At 35.9% G+C, this 25,970-nt stretch overlaps 1 protein-coding gene and 1 pseudogene across 1 annotated transcript in view; both read right to left on the reverse strand.

The window, feature by feature from the left end:
• Window positions 1-25,970, reverse strand: part of LOC107779045 (sodium/hydrogen exchanger 1) — a 175,000-nt gene that overhangs the window by 75,677 nt on the left and 73,353 nt on the right. The gene's annotated exons all lie outside the window — the stretch shown is intronic.
• On the reverse strand, window positions 2,245-25,475 carry LOC142171491 (putative late blight resistance protein homolog R1A-3; annotated as a pseudogene).

Genomic DNA, 25,970 nt, shown 5'->3' on the forward strand with positions numbered 1-25,970 from the left:
CAAATCAACTCGAAATGACGCCAAACTTTGCGGATAAGTTCCAAATGACAAAACAGACCTATTCTAATTCCCGAAACAGAAATTCAAATATGATAGCTATGAAGTCAACCTACGGTCAAACTTATGAAAACTCAAAGCCTTAAAATTGCCAACTTTCGGCAAAATAACACAAATAAACCTACATACTTCCGAATTCGATTCCGGACATACGCCCAAGTTCAAAATCACGATACGAACTTATTAGTGCCATCAAAATACCGTTCCGAGGTCATTTCCACAAAAGTTAAACCTTGGTCAATATTTTCAACTTAAGCTTCTAAAGTGAGAATCATTCATCCGAATTCATTCCGAATCATCCAAAAATCAAATCCGACCTTGCACACAAGTCAAAATACACAATATGAAACTACTCAAGACTTCAGACCAATGAACGGAACCTAAAGCTCAAAACGACTGGTCGGGTCGTTACACCTGTGTATTATATTGGTGATAGTGCAAGCAAATTTAAACTAATAGTTGAAAAATTAGTCCAATAGAGAAAACTATCAAATGAAAGTTTAATATTATAACTAGTTTAATGAATTTGAATTATTGAAAGCTGTAAATGTTGTATAGCAATAGAGTGATGCTTAACATTTTGTGACGTCTGAAGATGAATAAAATAAAGGGCAGCCCGATGCACAAAGCATCCCGCATCGTGTGGTTATAATCCTCCCTTTTCTAAACAAAATGTTTAATCCTCCCTTTTGTTGCTATACTTGGTGGATGTGATGGAACCAATAGAAGTGAAAAAGTTTTATTCACTTTGTTAGCTTTTCTATTGTGTTTGGTCGTATCCCTTAAAATGCCTAGAATTGGAAAAAGGATGAGCAGTGAATTTCCACCAATTTCTCTTGTTAAACTTTTGCATTTTGATCTCTTCCTAGTGGATTTAACTCCTCGCAGACTTTTGTATCATTATGTGCACTTTTTTTTTTCCTTCTTCTTCTTCTCTTTCTAGTGATGAAATGGTGCGGTTATGTACTTCTTTCCTACTAATTAATTATGTAATGTATGGTTAAACATTAGTTGTAATTCTCTCTGAAAATTTATGTGTACCAAGTCAGGATGCTATTTGAAGATATATTGCTTTAAACAATAAATTTGAAGGCAACATTACATTTTAGAATTCTTAGGCATGTTTTACATATTTAATCGACATTTTGAAACATGACTAAGTAATACTTGCAATGTGGCATCAGATCCAGTTTATTGAAGCAGAGTGCAGCAAATGCCAATCAATGAAATCACCTATGCCACAATCGTAAATATGGTGGTTGGTTGTATTGTTCTCTGGTATTATATTGAATTGAGCGACATGTTAGTGAGGAGAATGGCATTGTATTGCTTTCAAGCACATGATGACCAGTGGCATTGATAGATGCATGTCATTTGCAGGTTATACAATGACTTGAACTCATTAGCACACATCAAAAGCGTAGTGTTGGTACTATTTTACACTCGCTGCCTTAAAATCTTGGATTATCTTTGAACAGGAAAAAGAAAGGAACAGGAAATATGAAAAAGGATGGCATAAGACTTTAGATAATCGTATTGCACGACTGCATAAAGTGACTTCCAACAAGAAAGCATGGCTTCAAAGTTCAACCCAAGTTGAATGCCTAAATAGCCTACATTGGAGGGAGATTTCTGGGCAGTTTGCAACTTTTCACATCAGGAGTTTGCTTTTGCAGCCAAAGTTGGTGAGTCTGTGACAGAGTGCTATTGAAGCTTAGCATCACCAAAACTAGCGCGGTAGTTGAGCCGGGCTGTTGAACAACAATCAAGGCATTGTCGATTTGGGAGGGATGAAAGTGTGAGCTTCTTGTTTGCGATGGGATATCATCCATTGATGTATTAATAGGCACTGGAGGATATTTAATAACACTTACCGTTGCAGCACCTATTGAAACATCTTGACCTGAATATCAATGGATGGGCTGATTCTTGGTGCGCGTGAATTCCACCAGCCTGCATCACAATTAAAACTCTATGCGTCGATGAGCTGATTGTGACGGTATTTCTTGAAAGATATATAAAAAAGCTGAGATATAAGATAACTTTCATATAGTGCAGAGGTTGCCCACCTTTTGTTTAACTTCTTGCAATCCTCCAAATCCACTTCCTAAAGCATTATTCTCATGCCGAGTGAATATTATCCCATCATTGAGGAGTAACATATGATATGCAAACAATTCAAGCCATGCCAAAAAAAAGAAGAGAGTACACAAAAACAACAATTTGAAAGAACAAATCTTGAAATACATAACTAGTGTACCTGTTTTTTGCATACAAACTGAAGAAAAAGTGGGGAAATTAGACAAAAGTCAAAGAGAAATAATTGATATCAATACGAATCCATCACTTATTCACCACAGAAAAGAGTAAAAGAAAAGGAGTGAAATAGCAGGGAGAACATTAGATGTCTGGGGATTCATCTTTAGCCTCTAAAGCTGATGAGCTGGCAAAGAGAATTGTATCCTTACATGCGCTCTGCAAAGAAAATTACACTGGTCAAACTCCGCCACATAAAATGAAATGAAAGAGGTAATAAGTTCACATATTTTCCCAGGGTAAAAGTGCTCAAGACTCATTCCAAACAAGGACCTGAATCCTGTCTTCTCCCATCATATCTTCAACATATTGCTTAATCTCCTTAGCAGAATCTTCAAGATGAGAGTTCCTTGCAAGTCGGATAATTTTTAATGAACCAATATCCCCGAAACTAGGCGGAATCTCCTTAAGCTTACGGCATTCCAACAGTTGTAATTTCTCAAGCAGGGGAAAGGATTCCTCTCTAACCTCCCACTTAGCAAGAGTCACTCTCAACGTCAAACATTTGAGTTTCTGGAAGGTGTCTTCCTCCCCCATGTTCCATTCTTCCCCCTCGATGATTGCGTATACAAGGTACAACTCTTCAAGGTTGGGCAGTCTTGCTATTGTTGATAGTGAATCGGATGTCAGAGGAAACTCCATCAAATACAGTAGTTTCAAACTAGAAGGAAAGTGAAAATTCCACAGCCGATTTGTCGCTACAGAGGGTTCACTGTAATTTGAATTTGAGCTTTCAAAAGTTACTCTAAGGAGTTTTAGTTCATTTAGGAAGTCCAATTTCGGAAACCAATATTGCTCTGTTGAACAATCCCATGATTCCTTGAGATTAAATCTAAGCTCTTGAAGATTGGGAAACCTTTTGAAAATATCCTCTGTGTCTTTCGAATAGGAAAGCTTGAGTCCCCATAATACTCTCAAGTTCTCTAACTTTGAGTCCTCTGCAATCAGTACTGGTTCATCTGTATCCAAATCAAAAAAAGAACAATAAATTATGTCCGTCCTTTTCAACTTTACAAGATTCCAAATTGTCGGTAGAAGTACCAAGTCTGGTCCATCGTTATTCACCCACAGAGTTTCCAGATTCCATAGATTTGAAAAAGACGAAGGCAGAGATTTAATTTCCGTCTTAATGTTTAAGAACCTCAAATGAAACAATGTGCATATTTCATTCAGCAAAGAATATTTCACTTTGATAAAAGAGCTATTAAGTTCCAACACTCTAAGAAGCCTCAAGTGTCTTAGGTGACATATATCATAAAGACTATTGTCCAGCTTCTGTCCAAATATATCCAAAGAATAGAGGTGTTTAACAGAATGCCTCTTTTTTGAATCGAACAACACAAAGTTGTTATGCCCAAGGTGCTCCTTATCATAATCAATGGTCATGTGACGTGGCATCAGATCTGAAGAAGAAGAAGAAGATGATGATGGAGCACTTGAACTTATCCGGTCAAACAACTTTTCCTCTCTTGCTTTGATCAAACAAAAGTCATGCACAAGATCATGAATTTGGCAAGTCCAGTCGTTACCTATATCACTGAAAGAAATAACCAAGCTACTAGAAATTAAAGTATCTAAATAAACCTCCATCACTTCTTCCACAATCCTCATCTCTGTCAATTCCACAAGTCCTTCGGCATGCCATAAAATTTTCAAAAGTTGGACTAGAACTTCTTGATCCTTCGGATAACTTGCAAGGTGAATCAAGCATGGCTTTAGGTGATCAGGTAAATGGTCATAACTTAATTTTATAACCTTCGTCACGTCCACTTCATTCTTGAAAATAAAGGAATGCAAATTATTTCGAACTTCAATCCAAACAGACTTTTTCTTTTCCTTCCCTGCAATAACTCCAGCGATCAGATCAACCACCAAAGGAAGCCCTTTACAATTTTGGACAATTTCTTTCCCAACATCCAGTAGTTCTTCAGGGAAACTTTCTTTTCCAAAGACCCTTTTCTCTAATAACTCCATACTTTCTTCTAATCTTAGCAATCGAAGATCAAGTGGATCACTTTGGCGTTGTGCATGCAAAGCCACCTTCTTTTCTCGAGTTGTCAGAATAATTCGACTTCCTTTCTCAGCTTCAGGAAAAAGTCTTATCAAATCTTCCCATGTTGCAGTATCCCACAAATCATCTAAGACTATAAGGTACCTCTTTCCAAACAGATGTTTCCGTAGCTCATTAGCAACATCAATATTATCTCTGTATTTCGAAGCTGAGCCAGTAACTTGATTAAAAAGTTTTTCCAGCAACTCTATCTCGTCATACTTTTGATCGACTGTACACCATGCACGGATGTCAAAATGACTAGAAACTGACTTATCATTATACACTTTGTACGCCAAAGTAGTTTTACCTGAACCCGGCATACCAGTGATTGAAATGACATCTAGTGTTTTTGGTTCACTGGTGAGCTTCCTAATTATCAAGTATGTCTCCTCTTTAAAACCTACGATTATTTTACCAGCTATTGATGACTTGCGCTCAACTGGCTTGTTGGGAGAGTTCACAACAATGACGCCCATGTTCTTGGGAACCTTCTCAAATAAATTTGAGACTTCTTCTTTGATAAGCTTGATCTTTTCTATGGCAAAGGGAAGTGAGAAAATAAGATGTAAGAGACCATTATCTCTTACAATAATTGAATCAATGACATCATTTGTCTCGTATGCCATATCTAAAACACGTGCGCAGAGATCTTTATACAATTCTTGCTCAACATTTCCGAAGAAAGAACTTATGAATTCTAGATCTTCCTTCACCACCTTGATTTCTTCCTTTATCAAAGCAACTAAATAAGTATTGGAATTGAGCAAATCATTTAAGTGTCTAAGTAGAAGATGCATGAACATGGGTCCATCACTCATGGGAAAATGGAGTTAAGATGAGTCTGGGGCTTTCAAGTAAACATTTTTGAGTTCTCTCTTCAGGAGTCCAATATTTTCGAGCAAGCCTAGAGTTGCACTGTTTGTTACATTGGTACTCTCTCCATTCTTTGATTTCTCTTCTAAGTCGCGAGCAATAGCTGATACGTCCCTGGTAAGTTCTCCAACACGTGCTAGGAATTCAAACAACTTGCCATTATGAATAAAGTCCTTAGGCACATCGGTGAGAATGATTAATAGGAACTCTATCATAATATGAATATTTCGAGCCCCTGGAGTGCTAGCGGTAATAACATTTACCATGTGCTCTTGTAGATGAATCAAATATTCTCTAAGATTGTCCGGAGAGGTTTCTAGGAGCTGCTTAATAAAGTGTCCAATTTCTATTGATGTTGAAGCTTTAAAATATGTAAAACCTATGTGCGTAACCTCCAACTGAGTTGGAATAATCTTCAAGAGTAGATGTGCTAGTGTGAAGAGTCGAGAATTTCCAGCAATCTGATCATCCCTAAGGAAGCGTCCTACTCTCTCAGCCATTAGTTGAAACTGAGGTAAGACATATTCAACATTCTCATGCCCAACGCAACCATTCACTATCAACTCATGGAAATCTCTTATGTTGCCACATACATTCTTAAGAATCTCATATTCGGTCATGAATGGAGAAAGTTGTTCCGCACGATACTTGGAAAGATGATGGAGATTCAGGAGGAGGAAGTCCAGCTCAAATATCAGCTTTTCAGTTAGATCCACGTCAACAGTTTTTTGATTTTCTTCAGTCTTTAAGCTCTCTATGAAATCCAGAACATTGAGAGTGTCCTTGCGAAGAGGAGAAAATGATACCTGCCAAAAGACCAAACATCATATCAAATCCTCACTAAGAAAGACAGTTAATTCTCTATATATTATGTTCTTAGAGTTTGAGAAACTGGTTATGTATTCAAAATAAGCATTTTAAGAAAATGGTTTACTATGCATATGTTCAACTGCATTAAAAGAATATGTTCTGGTGGTACATGTTAAATGTCCCCTTGATGCATGTTAAATATTTCAATGGAGTTGCCTCATTAACAACATGAGATTATTGCAAATCACATATCAGTTAAATAAGTAGCAGAGTCGGGAATTTTGACAAGAATTCAGAAAAGTACAAGAATGTCATATTAGGATTCGAAATATGTGACCAAAAGCAAATTTGGGCACTTAGTTGAATACTCTCAATGCAAGGCAAACTTAAATATGAAGCAACAATTGCATTCATATCTTTGACTTGTAAGATACTTATATAACTATAGATCTTACGCTGACCTATAATGTGATTTTCCATATCAATAGCCTGATAAGGAAACTTGAAGGCTGTAAGATAAATGAATGACCTGCTATAACTGGTTTAATTGTCTTAATAATTCATTCTTTTTACATAATTTAATCTCATTGCTATGACATGACACAATTTTTCTTTGAGAAGAACATTGTCTCTTCGGCCACAATGTTTTTGGACTTACCTTGTCTCTTCGACCTCCATCCCCACCAAACTTTGGTGAGTCGATGGTAATACCTTGTTCAGTAACGGTTCTGAACATGATTGAGTCTATATAATCTCCATGAGCAATCAATATTTATTTAATGTGACTTTTCAGCTTGTAATTTCATTCCGATCCACTAGTGCCTCCCCATGGCTCCACCAATATTGAGTGCGCTTGATCATAACCCACTTGATTTTCCTTTAGATACATAACAAATCAATGGTCCACTATAAAATTTTATCCCTATATTGGTAGTATTATTTTGCAGTGGATTTAAAAAATAGAATGAATATAGGCACAGTCATGCAAAATTCAATAGTTGTTAGTTTTTACTGGATCTTTATTGTTGCTCTAAGGATGTACAGGTAAAATAAAAGTGAAAGAAGACGAAAATGGTGAGCTGGACTCTATTTTTTCCTGCGAGGAGTTCGCCAGAGTTCTTGTGGGAATCCCTTACAGTGATCGAAAATAATTAAATGTGTTAGATATTATTTTATTAATAAAATATAGTAATTGTAAAGTATCCACTAGTAAAAAGACATATGTAGACATTTAATAAAATTCTAAGGCAGTTTTATGCTCTCACATGCCTCCAAGAAAGTGAACACAATTTCTGTGCCATGTCATCTCTCAAAGGGATATTTATTCTACTTTACAAATAATTCAAGAGGTAATAGGACCCCCGCAAGGTTTAAGTGTGTAGTTAAAAATCCTACTATAAGTCGGGGGTACTTATGCATTTTCCCAAAATCATAACTAGCCAGGATTGATAAGCTTTATAATGTTTAGTTGTTTTTTTCTTTATTCTTACAAAAAGATGTTTAAAACTCTATCAATAAATTCCTATTATTTGTTATAAAATAGTGAATGCACATGTCTCTGATAGCAAAACTTTCTCGTACTCGGTATATTTACCAAGAAATATTAATGTATAATGGTTAAGTGATTTAATAACGTAAGAATATATATTAAGTAAAAGAAATTTATGTGCAGACACATGGCATGCATGTGTTGGTTTAGTATATAAAGTCACAATTAATCGAAAAGAAATAAAATAAAATAAATAAGAAACAAAATTTATCTGATTCATAATATTAATAGAAAAAGTAGTATAGACGTCATGGATTTAATTTCTTCAACCATACATTCATTTGCCTCAATTGTTTTAGCTTCAAGTTCATTCACTGAAGTATGAGTGAAGAAACGGAAGTAGAGGTGCTTAAGCGAAGGAGGGAATAATCACAACATACTTCAACCATATGTTCCTTTGCTAAAGTGGGAGGAGTAAGTTTCTACAATTAAACACCAATAGCATCAACGTACAACCCAGAACGCCCGTGAAATCCTACAATAGCTACACCTTCTTTCGTCGCAAGTGAAAATGGGGTTCCACCAGCCTCATACCCAAATGGTCCATAATTCTTTGCATTAGTTATAAAACATAGAGATTTTATAACTCAATGGCCATAAAAACATCCAAATGTCCCCTTGATGCATGTTAAATATTCCAATGGGTTGCCTCATTAACAACATGAGATTATTGAAAATCACATATCGGTTAAATAAGTAACAGAGTTGAAAATTTTGACAAGAATTCAGAAAAGTGCAAGAATGTCATATTAGGATTCGAAATATGTGACCTAAAGCAAATTTGGGCACTTAGTTGAATACTCTCAATGCAAGGCAAACTTAAATATGAAGCAACAATTGCATTCATATCTTTGACTTGTAAGATACTTATATAACTATAGATTTTACGCTGTGTACACTAGAAATGCAAAACGTTGCTACACCATCATATTCAGTTGACCTATAATGTGATTTTCCATATCAATAGTCTGATAAGGAAACTTGAAGGCTGTAAGATAAATGAATAACCTGCTATAACTGGTTTAATTGTCTTAATAATTCATTCTTTTTACATAATTTAATCTCATTGCTATGACATGACATAATTTTGCTTTGAGAAGAACATTGTTTCTTCGGCCACAATGTTTTTGGACTTACCTTGTCTCTTCGACCTCCATCCCCACCAAACTTTGGTGAGTCGATGGTAGTACCTTGTTCAGTAACTGTTCTAAACATGATTGAGTCTATACAATCTCCATGAGCAATCAATATTTCTTTAATGCGACTTTTCAGCTTGTAATTCCATTCCGATCCACCAGTGCCTCCCCATGGCTCCACAAATTTTGAGTCTGCTTGATCGTAACCTGCTTGATTTCCCTTTAGATTCATAACAAATCAATGGTCCACTATCAAATTTTATCCCTATATTGGTAGTATTATTTTGCAGTGGATTTAAAAAATAGAATGAATATAGGCACAGTCATGTAAAAGACGAGAAGGCAAGGTACCATTGTTGGCAATTTGCTTTGATTTTTTTTCAATCCATGTCTCTTAATATTTCTTATGATCATTCTATTTAAAGTTATTCATTCTATATAAGGTGTTAGAATAGTAACATATGTCATTAGTTTTAATAAAGGGATCCATGCTTGTGTGTAAGTATGAGGTAAAGTAAACGAAGTAGAGATGATTAAGCAAAGGAGGAAATAATCACAACATATGTGAGAACTAGTTAATTTTATGATATGGTCACAAACAATTACTAGTGAGTTTGTGATGACCCGATAGGTCATTAGAGATTTAGCCTTTATTTCTATGATTGGAGACCTTGATTAGCTCCGTTTAGTATTTTTCAATTTGCGTACGCAGTCTGTGTCTCATTCCGAAAAGTCTTTATGTGAAAAATTGAAGAAAATATAAATTTTTGCCTTAAAAATGGTTTGAGTTGACTAGGTCAATACTTTTGTATAAACGGACCCGGATCAGTATATTGACGATCCCGGTGGATCCGTATCGTGATTTGGGACTTGGGCGTATGCCCAACATTGAATTCGGAAGTCCCTAATTTGTTTTGACTCATTTTGCTGAAAACTAGCATTTTTGAAAGTTGAAAATTACTAAGTTTGATCGTAAATTGATTTCTTAGCTAATGGGTTCAAATTTTGATGTTAAAACTTGGAATAGCTCCATATTGCTATTTGAAACTTGTCTACAAAAGTTGGTTCAATTTAGAATTGATTTGACATGATTCGGACGCTTAAATATGATTCTAGTATTCTTGAGTTCCACTTTGTAAACTTCATTCGTTTTGAGGATTGATTCATAGATTTAGATGTTATGCTGGTGATTTGATTGCGCGATCAAGTTCGTGTGATGTTATTACACTTGTGTGCATATTTGGTTTGGAGCCTGAGGGGCTCGAGTGAGTTTCTGATAGGCTAAGGATTGGTATTTGGACTTTGGAGATAGCTGGTGCACTTCTGGTGCTGGTGCTCTACTCCAGATCTCACATTTGCGTGGACTAGCTCGCAATTGCGAGCCTCACTTTTGTGAACAAGTGTTTGCATTTGCGATCATGGACTGAATTGGGTGCCTTCGCATTTGTGAATTGTTAGTGATCACAATTGCGATCTCAGAGTCGCATTTGCGACTCGGTGGTCTTTTAGTTGTCTTCGCATTTGCGAAGGTTGGGTGTTCACATTTTCGAACCAAATGTGGCATTTGCGACTTATGTGGCCCTGAGACAGGTTTCTCATTTGTGACCCTTGTCTCGCATTTGCGACATCCACAACTGGTAAAGGGGGGGGGGGGGCAAGACTTAGCCCATTTCTCGCAATTTCTCAACCTTAAACAACCTAGAGGCGATTTTATAAGAGACTTTTCTTCCCAAAATCATTGGTAAGTGACTTTAATCTATCTCTTTCAATTACCCGTTATATTTCATGTGATCTCTAAATCAAATTTGGGATTTTCACCTTAGAAATTAGGGTTTTTGGTAGAACTAGGGATTTTTGTAAAATTGGGATTTAGACCTCGAATTGAGGTCGGATTTTGAAACAAATCATATAATCGGGCTCGGGGGTGAATGGATTATTAGGTGTTGGTTCGAATCTCTATTTTGACCAAGCGGGTCCGGTGTTAACTTTTGTTGACTTTTTTAAAAAATGATCTAAATTGAACCTCTTTTGTTTGTGGATACTTTCTAAAGCTTATTTTGAATCATTTGATCAATAATTTGATTTTGGTTGGTTTGGAGGCTTGTTCAAAAGGCAAAGCCGTATTGATTGATTGTTGAGTTTAGGAGTGAGGTAAGTATTGGCTCTAACCATGATTTGAGGGAATTACGGACACTTGAATTACATGTTATGTGAATTACGTGTAAACGACATATATGCAAGGTGGCGAGTGTATATGCATTGTTACGTTAATTGCTTCCCTGTCTTTGTTACTTCATAGTATATATTATTCCATGCCTTAATAGCTACATGCTTATTTGACTTCCATGCCATATTTGCTATGCCATTTAGTATTCCTTGTATTAAATTGTCCATTCCTTCCATAATCCCATGCTTATTTGCTAATTGTCTCTATTTCCTTTTCTTGCATATCTAAGTTGTCCTATGCCGTGCTTGTCTTATAGTTTCATAGCATTTGTTGCCAACAATAATGTAGTTTTAGTTGTATAAGTTGTTAATTGGTAGATACCGTTGAGTTGGTAGAGTTTAGACATTCGAGTTGTTAGAGATTCTTGATTATCATGTTATTCTCCGTCACTTCGTACATTTTCTCTCTTGAGGTGGAACTTCTTGTAAATTTTGATTTTTGAATTGCTGTTGTTATTTGAAATTGTTTGGGGAGCGGGTTGGGTTGCACACTGCAACAGAAATTGAAAGGTAATGAGTTGAAATGGTGGAACAAGGACGGATTATGATATTGCCGGATTATGATATTGCCGGATTATGATATGGTGGGATCAGGTTGCGCCCCGCAACAGATTGCATAAGGTTATATTTGTTTGTGATTGTTGGATTGGCCTTGGTATTTGAGATGCGTTTATATGACTTGTTGTTCTGGACTCTCTAGTAGTTCGTTTTTGAGTTTGTTGTGATGAACTACCTGCTTTATTTCCATTTCTATCTTTTTTGCAATTATTATTGCGTACATGTTATTGTAAGTGACACGCCTTAGTCTCGTCACTACTTTGTCGAGGTTAGGCTTGGAACTTACAGAGTACATGTGGTTGGTTGTACTCATACTACACTCTACACTTCTTGTATAGATACCAGAGTTGGTCCCAGCTGCGCTGAGTGAAGTTGCTCGGATCTAGCTATCAGTGGAGACTTGAGGTATTGCTACACTGCGTCCACAATCCTGATGTCCCCTTCTACATCACTTAGCTATTTATTTTGATTCATACAATTATGTTTACTTTAGATCATTATCTGTAGTACTTTAGAAGCTTATGTATTTATGACACCAGTTCCAGGATTTGTATTTAGATATTGCTATTTATTAGTTTATTACCTTATTTCAGACTATTCCGTTTTATTATTGTCATTTAATTTGAAAATTGTTAAACAGATTAATAGATATTGCTAATATTGGCTTGCATAGCAAGTAAAATATTAGACACCATCACGGTCCCGAGGGTGGAAATTTCGGGTCGTGCCAAGGTGGTATCAGAGCACTAGGTTGATTAGGTCTCCCGAGTCACGAGCAAGCTTAGTAGAGTCTGCAGGATCGGTACAAATACGTCTATACTTATCTTCCAGAGGCTATGGAGTTTAGGAAAATTTTCACTTCTTTCTTTCTCTATCGTGCGATTTCATTCTATCATTGATAATTGAACCATTATATTCTTGTTCTCTCACAGATGGTGAGAACACATACAACATATGTAGCCGGGCAGAAGCCGGAGCCCCTTGTGGCAGCAACTACTAGGGGCAGAGGCCTAGGCCGAGGTCGATCCATTGGCTGAGGTGAGGCAGAGCTCAGCCTAGAGCTCCAGCAGCAACACCCACAATGGAGCCTTATATTGATCACGAGGAGGAGGTCCCAGCTCAGACTGTACCCGTCGGACAACTCATGTCTCGGAAGGATTCATAGTCACTCCAGACCGGTGTATTTTCGGTGGCACCAGCCGTCTCTCAGGCCAGGGGAGGAGCACAGACTCCCGCTACTCATACTTCGGAGTAGGTGGATCCCCTGTACCAAACTCTAGCAGCTCCAGCAGTTGGAGTGGTTCAGCTTGTAGTTGCTACACAGCCCAGGGAGAGGCCCGCGATGTCTTCTGAGGGATTAATGAGGTTGGACAAGTTTACCAAGATCTTTCCTGTTCAATATAGCAGTGCACCCTCCGAGGACTCACAAGATTACTTGGACTGTTGCCATGAAGTGTTGCGCAACATGGGTATCATTGAGACCAATGGGGTCGAATTTGCAGTGTTCTAAATGATCGACTCTTACAAGATGTGGTGCCAGGATTTTGAGCGGAGCAGACCAGTCGGTTCACCTTCAATTACCTGGGATCAGTTTTCACAACTATTTATGGTGAAGTTTATTCCTTTCACTCTAAGAGAGGAGTACCGTAGGCAGTTTGAGCGCCTTCAGCAAGGTGGTATGACCTTAACCCAGTATGAGACTAGATTTGTGGACCTGGCTCGCCATGCAGCTATGTTGATTCCTACAAATAGAGAGAGAGAGAGAGAGAGAGAGCGAGGAGGTTTATTGACGGTTTTACCTTCGGCATCAGGCTTCATATGGACAAGGAGACGGGGGATGATATTTCTTTCCAGAGGGTCGTTGAGATTGCTAGACGAATCGATATGGTTCGTGGTCAAGATAAAGGGTCCACATCTGAGAAGAGGCTTCGTCATTTCGGTGGTTTCAGTGGTGCCTCAACTGGAGGCAGTGGTTCTTTTGGTAGAAGCCATCCTCCTAGGTAGATTCAGTCAGCTCTTCAGGTAACCCATAGTGCTTCGGCCGGCCGTGGTTCTTATGGGTCTCGTCCTGAGCAGCTAACATTCAGTGCATCATCGCTTCAAAGTTACCACAAAGGCTATCCGGCCTGCCAGGGTCAATCTCAGCTTTTGCCTTAGCAGGGTTCCCGTGCCATCATGCCGGTACCGATTGATCTACCGCCCATAAAGCCAGCTAGAGGCAGGGGTCAAATCGTTAGGGGTGGAGGTTGGATTATTGGGTTCTAATCATGTGGGAGTGCTTTTAGAGCAAAATCATTGGCTAGCGTAGGCAGAAGGACGAGTTTTTGATGACTCAAAACGTTATCGTCGTTTGGTAGGACGTCTCATCTATCTTTGCTTCACACGGCTACAGTTGTCCTATTGCATTTGCGTTTTATCCTACTTCATGCAACAAAAAGCATTGTGGGTTGTACTCTACTTGAAGGGGAATCCAAGACAAGGCATTTTGTTGAGTAGCAAATGTGATTTGCGTCTCTATGGATGGTGCGACTCTGATTGGACAGATTGTCCTTTGACTTAATCCTCACTCACAGGTTGGTTTGTCTCTTTAGGTGACTCACCGATATCTTGGAGTACTAAGCTCACCGATATCTTGGAGTACTAAGAAGCATCATAACGTGTCTCGATCATCAGTAGAAGCCGAATATCATTCTAGGACAATGACGATTTGTGAGCTGAAATGGCTAAATAAAATTTTGTCTAGTCAAGGAGTGACTTGCAATTCTCCTATTCGTCTTCTTTGTGACAGTCAAACAACATTGCACACATCCAAGAATCCAGTCTTTCATGAAAGAACCAAACATATTGAAGTAGATTATTATTTTATTAGTGACGAGATAGTAAATGAAATATTTGTACCAGCTTTATGTCATCACATGAGCAATTGGCAGATTCTTTACAAAGGCATTGGAAAAATCTCAATATGTTTCTCTCTTATGCAAGTTGGACATTTGTAATCCACATGTGCCAACTTGAGGGAGGTTATTAGGCGTGTATATATTGTACATTTTATGAAGGTGAATCGGTGGTCCACAATATAACTAGAGGTGAAGCACCAGTGGTCTAAATTGTACCTAGTTATTCTCCATATATGTTTGGGACTAATATTTTTTATATTTCTTAGAACTAGGATTTACTATTTGTATATATATTCTTGTTACTAAATAGAAGAAGGCAAGACTTTTCTCTTCCTCTCTTATCGAAACTCAATCCATATTTTGGCAACAATCATTAAAAATCATTTTGAAGCTTTAAATTTGAAAAGTAAATTTTACAATATTGTTATTTGCTAAGATTTGTTGTTATTGCAAACGATTGGAAATATATTTTAGAGTTTATATTTGAATTTTGAAGGAATTTGGCGAAGATTTGAATTGATTTGGTGGAAATTTAAGGTTGAAACTCGAAAAAGAAGACTTAAATAAATTGTATATATTTTGTATGTCGAATGTACAAACGACATACAATATATACAATTAGCATAATTTTATACTAGTTGTATATAAGTAGTATGTACATATAATTTTTACTGCATTTTGTACAACAAAAGGTTATATTCAAATTGTATATAATTGTAGCTTTTGACTGAAATTACTATTGAGAGTCCCATTATCATCAATTCAAAGGTTTCATCTTTCGACAATTCTTAATCTATATTCTATATTTATTATTATTATAAAAGCATGCATATAATGTTGGTATACAAAAATATCCTTTAAAAAATAAAGTATCTCTTCAGTACGGTGTACAAAAACGTAATCTCAACAAATTCGTCTTAAAAGTCAAATAACTCTAGGAGTCAATATACTTACCTTTCCGTTATGTGCGGCAACAACGAATTTATATTTGGAAAAGGGATTAAAAAAAAGTTAATTGATTTTGGAATTTTAAATATTTACAAATCTAATATAAAAGGAAATTTAGTACTAAGCTCTACAAATATTTATATTATTTTAAACGAAGTGGAACGGTCCTTATACCCTTTAAAGTCTTAACTGATATTAATTCATATAAAATTAAAACTACATTAAGTTAGATATCTTTTGTGATATGTTTTATGTTCCTTACTATTAGGATTACTACATAATTCAAATAAATTGATTTAATTTTTAAAATGTTAAATAATAATAAAATAACTAACTGATAATTTTTAAAGATGCAATCTAATTTTAAAGAATAAAAAAGTACCTGGGTGAGTTTGTAGGAATATTGTTCAAGTGGTTCTAATAAGACGGATGGAATTGTGCTCTTTATTTTATTTATTTTTACTTCATTACAAATAATTAATTTCTTTACAAATTTCTCAAATCAAACCAATGTATCTTACATTAGGTTTTTAGAACGAGTTCGTCCAAGTCTCCTATACATTGAAGTTTATAATATTAAGATTACTACATAAATCAAATAAACTGAGTTAGTTTTAAAATTTTAAATAATATATATTAAATAAATAATGATTTTTAAAGATGCAATCTAATTTTAAAGAATAAAAAAATACATGGGCGAATTTATATGAATATCTTTCTTTTATCTGATAAGAAGACGGATGAAATTGTGCTTTTCAATTTTTTTTTTAATTTCATTATGAATAATTAGTTTCTTTACAATTTCTCAAACCAAACCAATGCATGTTACGTTAGGTTTTTAGGACGAGTTTGTCCAAGACTCCTATACATCGAAGTTTAACAATAATGTTTTTTTTTGATTGGTTTATTTTCACAATTAGATGCTCTTGTGCCCTGAATTGTCCCCAAATTCAAGATTTACAATTAATTATATTCAAATGGAAAGCAAAATGCTGTAAAATATAATTATCATTATATTATGTGTGATGATTGGTTAAACATAATTTGCACCAAAAATAATTAAAACAAATATTGGATTGGATCTGTGATAGAAACAAAAATACATTAAGATGTTCATATTGAATATGAAAATTAATTGAAACTTTCCATCAAATAGGATATTTACATAATAAAAGTTATTTATTTTATCCTGTGTATCGTTTTAAAAATATTGACTTTATGAATGTAAGTCTTTTTTACAAACTACCTATCTTTTTCATATTTACCTTATTCTAGATAATAAATATTCATTATTTATAAAATAAATATTTGTATTGTTTAAGCTATTGGTTTGTTGAGGGATACGTATGTTATTTTTAGAGCACTAAAGTAATAGAATTCTCTTAAATGTATCTATTATTCGTGTTCACACCATTCTTGATAGTTCTCGATAGTATATATTTAAATAAGGGAAAAGGGTCAAAAATACCCCTCTACTATGCTATAAGAATCATTTATACCCTCTGTTATACTTTTGGTCCACCCTTACCCCTGACGTTACAAAAGTGGTGCAAAAATACCCCTCCTCCATTAGGGCCCTCCACCATGGCCACCATCATCCCACGTGGATTGATATTTAGCTGAGGTGGACACCACATGGCATGCCATCTCACAGTTCCAACTCCATTTTACCCCTCCCTCCACGTTCTCTTCTTCCACCACTATCTCCCCCTTCACCCAACCATCACCCAAAAATAAATATTTAAATAAAAAGTAAGATTTATTGAGTACTAATTTCTGCTGATTCTTAGAGGCATTTGATTTTTCATGTCAACTTATACTAATTTGTGCAGAAATTCTTCTTGTTTTCTAGGACGGATTTAATTTTCCAATATGCATGTGATTCATAATTTTTCAGTATGCCGAAGTCGTGGGTACACTGGTACTATGATTTTACTTTTTATCCATGGTTTGGCTGTGACTATAGCCAGATATGAAAGGTTTTAGCTTTTTACTATTTAGGATTTGAATTCAATTATTATATGTTAGTATATGGAACTGTTTGTAATAGTCGGATCTTGTTCTAGTTTAATGGTTCTTAATGTGGTATTCCAATGGATAATTTGCTAATAGCTAATAGATTTCGCCTAATAAAGTAAGAGAACGGTGGCTGGCATTTTTTTTTTGTTTTTCTTCAATATAATAGACGCCAAAAGTTCAAAATTAATGTGAGATGCGACAATTTAGAAAGGAGATGTGGCAGCAGTAATGGAACTATGAAAATAAGGTAGTGGTCTTTTGTGATTTCTTTTTGAATTCAAAAAGAGAAAAAGAAAAATGTGGCAGTGGTGGTTGGGTGAGGGAGGAGATGGTGGTGGAAGAAGAAGAAGAAGTAGGGGGAGAGGGTAAAATGGGATTGGTATGGTGACGTGGCATGCCATGTGGCGTCCACCTCAGCGAAATATCAGTCCGCGTGGGATGATTGTGGCCATGGTGGAGGGCCTTAACAGAGGAGGAGTATTTTTGCATCACTTTTGTAACTCGGGGGTAAAGGTGAACCAAAAGTATAACGAAGGTTATAAATGATCATTTTCTCATAGTAGAAGATTATTTTTGACCCTTTTACCTTTAAATAATAAAGATTTATCTAAAAGTTTTAAAATTATTTTGACTCAAATGACGTGAAATGAATTTCAAAATTATCCAAACAAAATATGCTTCTTCGTAATTTTCAGTAATATTTTCAAATAAAATGGTGTGAGCTCAACACAATTATTTTGCTTTATGGTATATACAATTACCATAAATTTTTATTTTTTTAATTTAATATTTTTATTGGTAGGTGACATTTATGGGTTCTCTTTGCTGATTCTATTGTGTTGGATATGCTAGGTGTGAAAAAAATTGCATAGGTAAATGGAGGAAATAAAATTGGTTAATATTTGCTAAATTCTTATACTTCGAGGAAAAAGATGGCTATGATGATTCATGTGACTATCGTGTATTTATTACTCCAATAATTGTTCAAACAATTATTAGAATCTTCACAACACTGCTACGTTAAAAAATGAGAATAATGATTCATGTGATTACCGTGTATTTTACTACTCTTACATATGTTCAAACAATTCTTGTTGAGATTTTTGTTATTTAAAATGAAATAATCTTAAAATGAGGGTGAATGGAAAATGGAGGGAAAATGAAATTTTGAGTAAAATTTTAAGTTTCCCCCTCTTGACAATGAGACATTGTCCCATATTGGAAGAGAAAAAGATTTTTGGTGGGTATATATATAATTGCTCTTCTTGTAGCTCTTAAAGAGTTAAGAAGAAAGCAAGCCTCACGCTGTCGTCGTCGTCGCTCGCTCGGTTCGGATTCGGTCAAATGATTGATTGATTAATTTTTTGGACCAAATTTATTTGTTAATAGTAAATATTAACGTAAGATTATCCGCATTTATAACAGATATGATCCAATCCGTGTATTGACCACCAGCTGCAATAGCAGCCGCCTAATGCTCTTCCCATCATGGCCAAGTGCTTGCTCCACAAACAAGCTAGTGCATGCTTCACCATGGAGAGTGGAGGGTCGTTCATCTTCAAAGCTGACTGTTATAAATATGTGCAGCAACTGTTGAAGAAAGACAACAACAACAAAACTGAAAACGCTCAACTTTGGCTATACATTGCACTCCTTCCTCTCAACATTTTTATACGATTTTCTGAGTTTCTACTCCTTTGTTCTGCATTGTTTTAACTTCAAACAAAGCAACTGTAAGTGTGATTTGCTACCGAACTTTGTGTTCGCTGAAACACTGGGGTTTGAAGTACTGCTACACCAGTGTGTGATTCGTTCTATCCTGGGAGAAAATAATTTATAACCTTGGGTACTAGGAAGGGATTAAATTCCTTAAGGAAACACTGTGAATTCAGTGGGCTCGAATTAATTACTGTTTCATTGCGATAACTTATATTTCCCAGAATTATTATTTACAAATATAACAATATTGGCGGGACTAACAATCTTAAGGAATTTAATTTATTTATTTCTGTATTTATGTTATTCTTATTATTCTGCAAAATAAAACCTTTGTGGTTTTGTGTACTCCCGTTTTGGAGAGTAAAGCTTTCGTGGCATTTTATTGGAGATTAAAATCTACGTGATTTTTACTCCAGTTTGAAAACGTTTGTTTGTGTCATTCTTTTACAGAAAAAATGACGACTGAAAGCGAAAACCAAGCTATTCCGACGGTGACTGCCAATGCATCGATAAGCCGAACACCGGCGTTGGCACCGACAGAAAAATCCAAAATTTTTTTCGGGATTGATTTCAAGCGCTGGAAGCAGAAGATGTTCTTCTACTTAACTACGTTATGTCTACAGAAGTTCATCAAGGAAGATGTTCCTAATCTGCCAGATAAAACTCCAGAGAATGAACGCTTTGTCGTGATTGAAGCGTGAAAGCATTCTGATTTTTTATGCAAGAATTATATTCTTAGCGGACTGGATGATAATCTGTATAATGTATACAGTGGCGTGGAGACGTCAAAAGAATTGTGGAATGCGCTTGAAAAGAAATATAAAACTGAAGATGTCGGGATGAAGAAATTCGTTGCCGCAAAATTTTTGGACTACAAAATGGTAGATAGCAAGTCTGTTATTACCCAAGTCCAGGAATTGTAAGTGATTATTCATGATCTACTTGCTGAAGGTCTTGTCATCAATGAAGCATTCCAAGTAGCAGCAATGATTGAGAAGTTGCCTCCGTTGTGGAAGGACTTCAAAAATTATTTGAAACACAAACTAAAAGAAATGTCCCTTGAAGATCTCATTGTTCGGTTGAGAATCGAAGAGGACAATAAAGCTGCTGAAAGGAGAGGCCGTGGAAATTCAACAATAATGGGAGCAAATATTGTTGAAAATAACAAAAAGAGGAAGAAAGCTTCTGTTCCGAAATACAACCCAAGCAAGAAGCGGTTCAGTGAAAACTGCTACAACTGTGGGAAAATCGGACACAAATCTACGGAGTATCGTGCTCCGAAGAAAGACAAGAAAATGGGTCAAGCAAACATGGTAGTAAAGCATGATGATGTTGATAACTTGTGTGCCATGCTTTCTGAATGTAACTTGGTGGAAAATCCTAAACAGTGGTGGTTTGATTCTGGAGCCACTCGCCATGTTTGTGCAGTTAGAGAAGCTTTTGCTACTTATGCTCCTGCTGGACCCGGAGAGACAGTTTATATGGGAAATGCTTCAACAGCAAAAGTTGAAGGATATGGGAAGATATTTCTAAAAATGACTTCTGGCAAGGTCATGACTTTGAACAATGTCCTTCATATTCCCGAAATGAGAAAGAATTTAGTCTTTACTGGACTTCTTGTTAAGTACGGTTTTAAGTGCGTTTTTGTGTCCGACAAGGTTGTCATAAGTAAGAATGAAATATTTGTAGGAAAAGGTTACCTCACCGAGGGCCTTTTCAATCTGAATGTAATGGTTGTGGAAAACAATAATAATATTTCAGCTTCTTCTTACTTACTTGAGTCAAATGATTTATGGCATGTACGTTTGGGTCATGTCAATTATAAATCTTGCGGAAAATGATTAACTTGGAAATACTGCTTAAGTTTGAATGCGAAAAATCAAATTGTCAAACATGTGTGGAATCTAAGTATGTTAAACATCCTTATAAGTCAGTTGAAGGGAATTCAAATCCTTTAGACTTAATTCACACAGATATTTGTGACATGAAGTCAATACCATCTCGCGGTGGAAAGAAGTATTTCATAACTTTTATTGACGATGGTACTCAATATTACTATGTTTACTTACTGAATAGTAAAGATGAAGCAATAGACGTATTCAGGCAATACAAAAATGAAGTTGAAACACAACTTAACAAGAAAGTAAAAATGATAAGAAGTGATAGGGGTGGTGAATATGAATCTCCTTTTGAAGAAATATGTTTAGAATATGGAATTATTCATCAAACAACAGCCCCTTACAGGCCACAATCTAATGGGATTGCGGAAAAAAAGAATCGCACATTTAAGGAGATGATGAACGCGTTGTTGATAAGTTCTGGTTTGCCACAGAACTTGTGGGGGAAAGCCATTCTTACGGCTAATTGAATATTAAATCGAGTGCCCCATAGAAAAACACAATCCATTCCATATGAAAAATGGAAAGAAAGGAAGCCCAACTTGAATTATTTTAAAGTGTGGGGGTGTTTGGCAAAAGTGCAAGTTCCTAAACCCAAAAGGGTAAAGATAGGACCAAAAACCGTTGATTGTATTTTCATAGGATATGTGACAAATAGTAAAGCATATCGATTTCTGGTTCATAAATCAGAAAATACCGACATTCATAATAATACGGTTATAGAATCAGATAATGCTGAGTTCTTTGAAAATATATATTTGTATAAAAAGGAATGTGAGTCGTTTGGTGAAGGATCTAAACGACCTCGGGAAGAAACAAAAGAAAGTACATGTAATCAGGAGGATCCAAGACGTAGTAAACGTCAAAGAACGTCTACTTCATTTGGACCAGATTTTGTGACTTTCTTATTGGAGAATGAGCCTCAAACATTTAAAGAAGTTATGACTTCTTCGGAATCATTGTTTTGGAAAGAGGTAGTCAATAGTGAAATAGAATCCATATTGAACAACCATACATGGGAATTGGTTGATTTTCCTCCTGGAAATAAACCTTTGGGTTCTAAATGGAATTTTAAGAGAAAAAATCAAAAATGATGGCACTATTGATAAATTCAAGGCAAGACCCGTAGTCAAAGGGTATAGACAACGAGAAGGTCTAGACTACTTTGATACATACTCTCCAGTTACAAGAATTACGTTCATACGGATGTTAGTAGCATTAGCTGCAGTGTATGGTCTTGAAATTCATCAAATGGATGTTAAGACGGCCTTCTTAAATGGAGAGTTGGAGGAAGAAATTTACATGGAACAACCTGAAGGGTTTATGGTTCCAGGTAAAGAAAAGAAGGTATGTAGACTTGTTAAGTCTCTTTACGGACTAAAACAAGCACCCAAACAATGGCATGCGAAATTTGACCAAACAATGTTGTCAAATGGTTTTAAAATAAATAAATGTGATAAATGTGTGTACATTAAAAATGTTCCAAATCACATAGTCATTGTTTGCCTATATGTGGATGATATGCTGATAATGAGTAATGACATTGCCAACATAAATGCTACTAAGCGTATGCTCAATAGCAAGTTTGATATGAAAGACTTGGGAGTTGCTGATTTAATTCTGGGAATTAAGATCCATAAGAGTCCTCAAGGTCTGGCATTGTCACAATCTCATTATATTAAGACAGTACTTGAAAATTTCAAGCACTTGGGCTTTAAAGTTGCAAAGACTCCAATTGACGTGAATCTTGCATTAGCAAAGAATAAAGGCCAAAGCATATCATAATTGGATTATGCTCGTGTGTTGGGATGCTTAATGTATATCATAAATTGTACACGACCAGATATAGCTTGTGCTATAAGTAAACTGAGTCGATATACGAGCAATCCAGGCCAATCTCATTGGATGGCAATGGAACGAGTTTTGGGATATGTAGAACATACCTAGAACTTTGACTTGTACTACAGTAAATTTTCTGCGGTGATTGAGGGATACTGTGATGCAAATTGGATCACCGGTTCAACTGATTCTAAGTCCACGAGTGGATATGCATTTACTATTGGTGGAGGAGCGGGATCTTGGAAGTCGTCCAAACAAACATGTATTTTCCGCTCTACAATGGAGGCTGAATTCATAGCCTTAGATAAAGCCGGTGAAGAAGCTGAATGGCTCCGGAATTTCTTGGAAGACATTCCATTTTGGCCCAAACCATTGGCACCAATATGCATACATCGTGATAGTCAAGCGGCAATTGGAAGGGCTGGGAGCGTTATGTATAATGGTAAATCTCGTCATATACGACGAAGACATAAAACCGTTAGGCAATTACTCTCTAGAGGAATTATCACGATTGACTATGTAAAATCAAGTGATAATGTGTCGGATCCACTTACAAAAGACCTAACTAGAGAGGTAGTGTAGAAATCATCAAGGGGAATGGGGCTATGGCCGTCATTGTGGCGGTAACTCTACCTAAAAGATTGGAGATCTCAAGATCTAGGTTCAAGGAGATCAAACAAAGTCATTAATGACGGTTCAACATTGTCAAATAAAATTTTAGTTCGTTCTCGTGATGAGACAATGTTCAGTACCAAGGATAAAGTATTAAGGCTTTTTAATGATTTCTAAATTTGATACGGGGTATATCAAATAGTGTGTCTACAGGATGACACGTTTAGGAATCACCTATGTAAGTGTGAAGTGTTAGCCTCTTCAAAGAGAACTTTGTAAGGACAGTTCTCTACGCACTTATGAAACCAGGCGGTATTCATAGCAGAAATGAACACAACAATGAGAACCAAAGACGGTTAAGGGTTGATTGTGTGACTTATGTTTTTCTAGGTATACACCAAAGATCGACGGTTCAAAGATATCAAATCTACCGATTGACCGAGTATATCCGACATAAGTTCACTACGGAAAGTTCAAAGGGAAACCTACTTATCCAGATGCGATTAATCCTTGCTTGCAAATCACACAGTTTTTCCATGCATACTTCCGTGATATAGCCATTCCCCATTCATGTGGGGGATTGTTGAGGTTTTTGTTATTTAAGATGAAATAGTCTTAAAATGAGGGTGAATGGGAAATGGAGGGAAAATAAAATTTTGAGAAAAATTTTAAGTTCCCCCTCTTGACAATGAGACATTGTCCCATATTGGAAGAGGAAAAGATTTTTGGTGGGTATATATATAATTGCTCTTCTTGTAGCTCTTAAAGATTTAAGAAGAAAGCAAGCCTCGCGCTGTCGCCGTTGTCGCTCGCTCGGCTTCGGCTTCGGATTTGGATTTGGTCAAATGATCGATTGATTGATTAATTTCTTGGACCAAATTTATTTGTTAATAGTAAATATTCTGCATTATTTTAACTTCAAACAAAGTAACTGTAAGTACACTGGGGTTTGAAGTACCGCTACACCAGTGTGTGATTCGTTCTATCATGAGAGAAAATAATCCATAACCTTGGGTACTAGGAGGGATTAAATTCCTTAAGGAAACACTGTGAATTCAGTGGGCTCGAATTAATTACTGTTTCATTGCGATAACTTATATTTTCCAGAATTATTATTTACAAATACAGTCATATTGGCGGGACTAACAATTCTGAGATTCATCCTAAACATTGTTATGCTATAGGTACCACGTGCAATTATTTTTCTTGCATGGAAGTGAATATTATTTTTGTTATATTTGAGAAATTGGGTGATTATTTTGAGTGAGAAAATGTACAAACCAGACCTGACCTATAGTCGGATTTTCAACTACATATTTTATCTTTGTGGGATCCTATTACCCCCGAATACATAAAACCTAATCAGGAGAAAGAATACAATGAAACTGAAGAAAAGAAGCATAAAAAAGCCATAGCAGATATAAAAATTCAGTTCAATAAGCTTTGTTTAGCTAATCGAGGCTAAGATCATGGTTGACTAACCAAGTATAAGCAATAAAAGATAATCAATATATTGAATGGCATACCTCAAAGTTGAATTTTTCCACTTTCTCTCTTTGTCCTTCAATTTCTTTTCCTCTATCCATCATCGTAATTATCCCTTCCCTTCCGTTCAAGTTTTCAAGATCTGATGTATAAAATATACATAAAACCTAATCAGGAGAAAGAATAGAATGAAACTGAAGAAAAGAAGCATAAAAAAGACATAGCAGAAAACATGATTGCAGATATAAAAATTAAGTTAAATAAACTTTGTTTAGCTAAACATGATTGGCTAAGATCATGGTTGACTAGCCTTTTTAATTGATGTTGAAGATGAAAAATCTGAGATATGGAATGGTTGCTCCTCTCTGTTTTTGTGTATGTATAATGTATGAATTCTACCCTTTTCAACAAACCAACTACTTGAGATAAGAGGTTGAAAATTCGGTCGAGTCAAGGGGACAAAGGCACCAAATCATTGATGTTAGGTAGAAAATGACAAAAATAAGGTTGGACGCCAATTTTGAAATAATCTTAGTTTCTTTAACTTTGTTAGAAGTGAGCACCGTTTATATATGACGGTGTTTGACTTCTATAAGTTCAAGAAACAAGGTAAGACCTTTGAAATTTGCCGCCTAAAATAAACTATAAATATTTGTAACGATTTGATCGGTTGTTTTGGAATTAGCGTTTCATTCGGTAGCTTAAGGTCTCGAGAAGTTTCGTAATGTATATTATGACTTGTGTGTGTGGTCGAGATTGATTTTCAGATGATTCGGGATTTAATTGAAAGAACAATTTTTATTTTTGAAGTTTAAATGAAAACAGTTGACCGGAGTTTGACCTTTGAGCAAACGACTCCGGAATAAAATTTTTATGGTTTCAATAGCTTTGTATGGTGATTTTCAGACTTAGGCGTATGTCCGGATTTGAATTTGGAAGTCCGTAACTTCCAAAGGGAAATTCGGCGCATTTTGG

The sequence above is a fragment of the Nicotiana tabacum genome, chromosome 17 (assembly GCF_000715075.1).
Source record: "Nicotiana tabacum cultivar K326 chromosome 17, ASM71507v2, whole genome shotgun sequence".
Lineage (NCBI taxonomy): Eukaryota > Viridiplantae > Streptophyta > Magnoliopsida > Solanales > Solanaceae > Nicotiana > Nicotiana tabacum.